Genomic DNA, 7,842 nt, shown 5'->3' with positions numbered 1-7,842 from the left:
GTAGGTGAGAAGATCGCCAGTGGAGCGTCCCTGACGGAACCCATACTGACTATCAGATAGACGGTTGTGATAAGGAAGATGCTTTTAAATTTTTCTGTTAAGAATAGACTCGAAAACTTTTGAGACTCAGGATGTTAAAGCAATTGGACGATAGTTAGAGGGATGGGAATGGTCACCCTTCTTTGGGATTGGCTGAATAAGAGCAAACTTCCAGCAAGAAGGAAAGGTACAAGTTGATAGACAAAGACGAAAGAGTTTGCCTAGGCAGGGTGTAAGCACAGAAGCACACTTCTTGAGGACAACAGGAGGGACTCCATCAGGCCCGTATGCCTTGTTAGTATTGAGGCCTGTGATGGCAGAAAATACATTAGCTGAATAAATTTTAATGTCAGGCATGAGGAAGTCAGAAGGGGGAAGTGATGGAGGAATAGCACAGGAATCGTCTAAGGTGGAATTAGAGGAGAAAGTCTGAGTGAAGATATCTGCTTTATCAGCAGAAGAAATAGCTACAGAGCCATCAGAGTAGAAAAGAGGAAGGAAGGATGATGAGGAAAAGTTGTTAAAAAGGTTTTTGGCAAGGTCTCAGTAGGAGCTGGAAGAACTCGAGTTGGAGAGCTGAAAGCAATTAGTACGGATGAAACTATTTTTAACAGAGAGAAGTACAGACTTAGCACGATTCCAGGCAGAAACATAAAAAAGATGTGATTCAGGGATGGGATTGCTCAGGTATCTTTTATAGGCCCTCTCCTTGTTGTGGACAGCATTAGAACAAGCGTGATTAAACCAAGGCTTTCTTGCATTAGTGTTTATATCAGGCAGTGTATTTAGAGTCAAAGTCCCCAGCAATGATAGTGTTAGGTGTCTGTGTTAGGGGAAGGAGCTGAGGATTGCATTGCGCTGGTACAGTATGGGAGGTGTCAGGGGGAATGTAAATATTAAAAGTGTTGATTTCTTGTTTGAGACCAGATGTGGCACTGTGTTGCTGCATCATTCTGGAAAAGTGATTGTGTTGTTTGGCTGTGCATTTGTAGAGGACTGATGTGTGAATGTATGTAATGAGGCATAATCCATAGCTCTCATTTCTGTCTAAATGAATGTGTGAGTAGCGTCCGGTTCAGGGGATCTGTTGTGTGTGTGTGTGTGTGTGTGTGTGTGTGTCAGTTTTGTTTCTTGTAGGAGTGCTATATTTAAGTGATGGCTGTGAAGGAGCTTTTCTGTTTCTGTGTGTGTGTGTGTGTGTGTGTGTGTGTGTGTGTGTGTGTGTGTGTGTGTGTGTTTGCGTGTCAGTTTTACTTTTTGTAGGAGTGCTATATTTAAGCGATGGCGGTGAAGGAATTTTTCTGTTTCTTTTAGTCTTCTTTTTTTTTGGTGGAGGGGGGGTTGTTGGGGGGTGGGAACGGGAGTTATGGGAGACCGTTGACGTTTACCTGCAGCATGTTCATAAGTGTTCAAGGCGGTGTGCGTCCGGTGTGTGTCTGTGTTGTATGTTTAGTGCTTGTGGGCAGGGACTGAGTTTTGATGTTTGTGGTGGTGTGAATGGGGATTGGGTTATTGGAAGGGATGGGGGAGTTGTGTTTGGTGTGACAAGAGGAGTGTTTGTGGATGTGTTGTACCCGCCACAGACCCGTGTATTGCTGTTGTCTGACATCTTCTGTTGTAGTGCATGTGACGTGGATCCATTCGCTGCAGGAAGTGCATTGAGGAGATCCACCTGTTCGTCTTGCGCTTGTGATGTGTAGGGAGCAAACAAGGCATACGTATCGTGTTTGGTGCCCAGGACTGCAGAAGTGAAAAACTCTGACCATACCCTAATAAAAATTTCCATGGCTGTTACGTAAGGCATGAGGTAAAAATTTTAAGCACCATGTTTAAAACGGATTTGACCTGCCTTGCTGAAATTTTGCATGTAGGTACCCGAAGTGAAGAAGATCACATAACATTTTAAAAGGGGTTATATTCCTTAAGCGAAGCTCTTTAAGAGCAGCACCGAGTACCACACTCCGGCATTCAGTGCATACGGCTTTACCTCGTTCCAATAATATTCCTAAGAATCCATTGTTTGAGCGAAGCAAAATAACACCTACTGCGTTTTATTCAAATCAGGAGTAGGGCTCCCTAACAAGCTTACAGTCAAATCCATCTCTTAACTAGGATGCTGATTTGCAGGATAAAGAAGAGGCGTGGGAGTTTCAGCTCTCTCCTTTCCCTGTCGTGTCTGCAAAACAAGTGTTAATAGAGAATGACCGTCCTGCTAACATTTTCTTTTTTTTTTTTATGAAAGACAAAGAAACCCTTGAGAGTTCAGAAATTTCCTGCCTATTTTTCCTCCGACATAAACAAAACTGATTTACTGGAGGGAAATAAAGGTAAAATTTGTCTGTGAGACTGGCCACTACGGGTCAGACAGCAGTATTTTGTGTGGCATACCAGACTTCGTAACAATTTTTACCTAATTTTTTACCAGTTTCTGATTTTTAAAATTTATTCATAGTTTTCCCTTTTTACCGATTTTTACTGATTCTAAAATTTTACATCCTGATATTCTCTTGTTTTATCTGCAGTGTACATGTCTGTTGTTGTCACCATTTCCCTTAGTAATGTGCTCCACAGTAGGAGAAAAAAAAAAAAAACTATGATACAAAATAAATTGATGACAAAGAGGCGCTACGAAGCCTCCTTTCCCAGCTGTCACCTAAAATACGTCCCATATTCTAACCAGTAACGTGCGCTTTGTGAGAGCGTGACGAGCAAGCGAGTGCTATGTTATCACAATTTCCTTCTGATATATTATTTCTTCGTGATGGTAGTTGAACAATGAAAAATATACTGGAACGAAAGACAGAAAACACACACACACACACACACACACACACACACACACACACACACACACGCAATCTCCACTGCCAACCTGCCGTGTCGACGAAACTGAACCGATAAAGACTTGGTTATTGATGGGATGATTAAAGCCAGAAATGGGGTGTTTTTCTTTGGTATTTTCACCATCAAAACATTGCAAAAACGTTAATGTAAAATTTCAGGCGAAATCTCCGATATTTAATTGCCAGAGCTGATGCCAAAACACACACTGTTACGGCGGAAAATCTTTTTTCAATTGACTTCGTAACTGAGGCGTTCACCGATCAGAGCCGGACACTTCCTTGGAAAACTCGAGGTTCCAAGGGGTTCATGCGGCTTTATTGGTGAGTTTTTAGTTGATAACAATATTTATTGAATTAAAGTATAACATGTAGAAATTATTTCAACTCTACTTCACATAGGAGTAAAGTTATTAGCTTCTGCTTAGCGTGACGGTCAGGTCGGGCATTGCTGCTCATTTCCTAACTCAGCTAGCAGTAAACATTGCTTGCTCGCTTCGCTCTCTCGGTCGTAATGATTTTAACATACTACAAATGTCTTTTTTCTTTGTAACTCTTTGATTGTTAGGATTACTCTTGGCTTTCAAAAATCGTGAGGCGTCGATTAAATAGACTCACAGATGTCCAAGAGAGAGAGAGAGAGAGAGAGAGACAGACAGACAGACAGAGAGAGACAGAGAGAGACAGAATCGAGATAGTTTTTGAGGCCTTTGACTGCTAGGATTTCTCTCAGTTGTACAAAATTTTCTGGTGTTAGCCTCAGCAGAATACCTATGTGACCCATCCGTAGCGAAGGGGTTTAGTATCAGCACAGGTTGCATAAATTACATACAGGAGAATATTAACGTGACATAAACGGATATAACTGGTGAGGAGGAGGAGCCGGAAATCATCCCAAGCTAACGAAAATACGGAACCAACTGAGTTAAGAAACCCGGTAATGGATCTCTGGAACCCCACAAATTATTCCTGGTATTATGCAAGAGTTTCATAAATGTTCGACCGAAAAATGAAGCTATACTGTTATCTAGGCTTAAATATATCTGTGATGTTTACTTTTCCCTAAATTCTTTCGAATATACAAAACACTGACATTCTTACTTCCATTTCTCGCTTCTCTGAAATCTCCAGTTAAGGTAATTTTGATGTTCACCAGAACCTTTGGCCCTCTTCTCCATTCACTGATCCACCTGAAAACAAATTTACATATTTCTATTCTTTAGTGGCCTATAGCAGCTAGTACAGCACCCTACCCTACTCCTGACAACCTTGGAGAGAGTTCCAACATATCTGACCTTTTTATTGCACCTAGTCCAATTGCCTTCTCTGTCAATCTTCCTCTCCATTGGGCTTTGCCAACCACAATTCTATCTCCATAACTTGTGCTGTCACTCTAGTAAGGCCTATGGACTCTCCCAAGAAGGGACGTCTGAGGCTTCTTGGTACTGCAGATTGGGAAGCCCTCAGACAGTACTTCATTGGTTTTCCTTGAATGGTTATTGCTTCCATGGTCAAGAGTCATCCCAGTGAGCTTTGCACATTGTGGAGGTTAGTCCCTTGGTCATGGAGGCAAACATTCATTTTCTTACCCTCATCTTGATACAAAATGCCTTGGTTCAGTCGCTCTTATTGTAATGTGTCCACAGCAAAGAGGCAGCTTTCAAAGTCACGGCGCCAACTGACCATTGAATCAAAAGTATAGTTCTTTTCAGAGTCGTGATAAGTTTGCTGTTAGTCTTATTAAAACTCTATGTACTACTCTATCTCCAGACGTCTTAATCCCCAGAGGGGCCACAAACAAATCGCCTCCATGTTACCGCGTCCTCTGCATCTAGCTGCCCACTTTCCAACTCACTCTCCCCCCTTCTCTCATATAATTATCTTTCCATCCCACCCCTCCACCTCATCCTCGGCCTCCCCCTCCCCCTCCCCCCTTCCAACTCACACATTCACGTCAGAGTGGGGATCACGTTACTGTTTTGCAATTATTTTTTTACTACCGTGCTCAGTTCTCTCTTCCTTATTACTGTTCTTAGTGAATAAGCAACATTTCTTCCATGCTGCATCCATTTCCTCTAAACTTCCCTTCCTACCTATCACACTGCCTAAATAATTATTTGAAGGCACCCATATTCTCCATTTCCTTATCAGCATAACTGGGCACTCCGTGACTTCAATTTGCTCAAAGACCATGAATTTACTCTTAGCCACATTCAGTTTTATATTTCGTTTCTTACACACACTTCTGAGCTCATTCACCAAGCCTCGCAACCCCTGTTCATCTTCACTTAACAGTACAGTATCATTAGCAAATAACAGTACAGTCAGTTTCAAAATCCTGCTTTGTCTCACTAGTGGCACTTCAGCATCCACTGTCCTGCCTTCTGTTTCTTTTATACCACGATCCATACGAATACATGGAGACATGGCACATCCCTGTTTCAGTCCAACATTAAAATAAAAGAATTCTCTTCGCCCACTTCCACATGCACTGCGGTGCTCGTGCCTTCATGTATACTTTGAGAGCAGCCAGCAATTTCCTATCCACGCCATATACTTTCAGCACTTTCCACGTTCGTCGTCCATTTACTCTGTCAAATGCTTTCTCCAAATCCATGAAGGCAGCTTGCAACTTCTTCCCTTCTCAAAATACGTTTCTACTAGTCATCTCATAACAAATTGTATATCTAATCTTCACAACTTCTCCCGTTCCTTAGGCATCCACGTTACTCACCGACTACTTCCATGGTTATCTTCTCAATTAAGTCAACAGGTACCCTGTCATTCATCTTTTTATTACACTAAGAAAACAGTACTCGTATGATTACCAAGCATTTCTCTTTTCCCTTTTCCTTTACCTAGAGGAACTACTATACCTGACTTGAAATCCTCCGGAACTCCATCTTCCTCCTTAGTCAGTTTACTCATTTTCCATATCCGTTCAGTCACTACCTCCTACTCATATTTCAACATTTCGCTGCACACTCCTACAGTTCCTGGGGTTTTCCCCATTTTGACATCAGTCACTACGACCCTCACTACACGCAGAAGACTGTCAAGGAAAGTGATAGTGTAATGGTGTGGGGTTGTTTTAGCAGGGAAGTGGGTAGGGGAGGACTCTACATCTTTCCTAAAAACACGACGATCAATGCTGACCATCATATACTGTACAGGTGCTGGACAAATATTTCCTGCACTTTTATGACATTCATGACAGCACACATTTTATGCAAGACTCTGCTCCATGTCACAAGACAAAAAGGATTATAATTCCACTCAGATCATGACACTGAAGTGCTTGGTTGGTCAGGTAATATATATATATATATATATATATATATATATATATATATATATATATATATATATATATATATATATATATATATATATATATATATATATATATAATCGGAAAGTGTATGTCTGTCCGTGTGTTTGTCCGTTTGTCCGTTATGGAAATTAAGGGCAACTCTTCAGAGACCTTGATTGGAGTGTAACAGGGGCAGCTTTTTACCAGGAAGTTATTTATGTTATTTAACGTAGGTAAAGGGGCGCCTCCCATGAACGAATTTAGAACTTGTCCAGGGCGGATTTAAGGGGAGGGAGTGGTGGACGTACGTCTGGCCCCCCCCCCTCATTCTTTCGAGTGACCAATGATTACTAATAATTTAATACTATATTTTTTCCAAAATATATGCAGTATCATATTGCAAAAACTTGTTTGTACAGGTATTACTCTACTCCTGTGGTTTAAAAAAAAAAAAAAAAAAAAAAAAAGGAAAATAAAAGTGCATGTTTATTTTATTGTTTAAATGGGTTAGGTGGTAATTCTGCTAGGAATTACGCCCCCTGTGTTCCACAGTCCTGGATTCCGTACTGTATTCGTCATTAATTAGGTCAGCATCGTGGAACTTGGAGGCCAGTTACCGTACAGTGTATAAGGTTCTCCTACGACCGTATCAGTATTGTTAAAACGGATCGGGTGGGTGGGTGGGTGGATGGTTGGGGTGCTCGGGGTGGGTGGGTTAGCGCATGGTCAAAGTGGGTGGATAGGTAGGTGGATGGGAAGGATGGGTTAGTGGGTGAGTGAATAGGATGGGCGGGTTGGTAGTGGGAAAATAGGTCCATGGGTGGGTGGCTTTGCCGGGTGGTGGGTTGATGGATGGGCAGAGAGGGTGTGTGAGTGGGTGGATTGATGGGTGTTTAGTGGGAAAATAGGTCCATGAGGTAAATTGGTCCACAGCAAGAACAGGTCCATGGGAAATATATTTATGGGAAATGGGCCCAAGGGGGAACATAAGTCCAGTGGGTACAATGGGACCCCGGTAAACAGCCAGTTTGTCCCTTTGGCTGGGTTGTGATTCAGATGAGGGAGTGCGTTTAGTCTGACTGCTGCTGATAGGCCTTTTTAGTGTAGTTGAACTTACCTAATCTACCCCTACTAAGTCGAAACAGTATCTACTGGCGATTAGGGATGTGCCGATAGTATCGGTATCGGTATCGGTATCGGCAGTACTGGACTTTTTTTATAGTATCGGTATCGCTATCGGCAGTATCGGCCTTTTTTTTTTTATAGTATCGGTATTGGTATCGGTATCAGCAGTATCGTCCTTTTTTTTTTTTTTTAGTATCGGTATCGGTATCGGCAAGGTAAAAATATGGCCCATACTCCGATACCTTTCTGGTTTATTGTATGATTCAAGACATATTTCATGAGAGTGATGAACAGATGGTTATGATAATATTATCTATCTATCTATCTATTGCAGACGCCTCAATCCCATAAGGGTGGCCACAAACAATTCCCCTCCACGTCGCCCTGTCCAACGCCATTTCACTGCCCTGCTCCCAACTCACACTCCCCTCTCTCATATACCTCTCCACTCCATCCCTCCATCTCATCCTCGGCCTCCCCCTCCCTCTCCCCCCCTCCACCTCACTCACATACACTCTCCTCGTC

Source organism: Coenobita brevimanus, chromosome 34, assembly GCF_032717465.1.
Source record: "Coenobita brevimanus isolate Jiangsu-jjx chromosome 34, ASM3271746v2, whole genome shotgun sequence".
Taxonomy (NCBI): domain Eukaryota; kingdom Metazoa; phylum Arthropoda; class Malacostraca; order Decapoda; family Coenobitidae; genus Coenobita; species Coenobita brevimanus.
The sequence above is the reverse complement of the archived record's forward strand: the minus strand, read 5'-3'. Positions refer to the sequence as shown.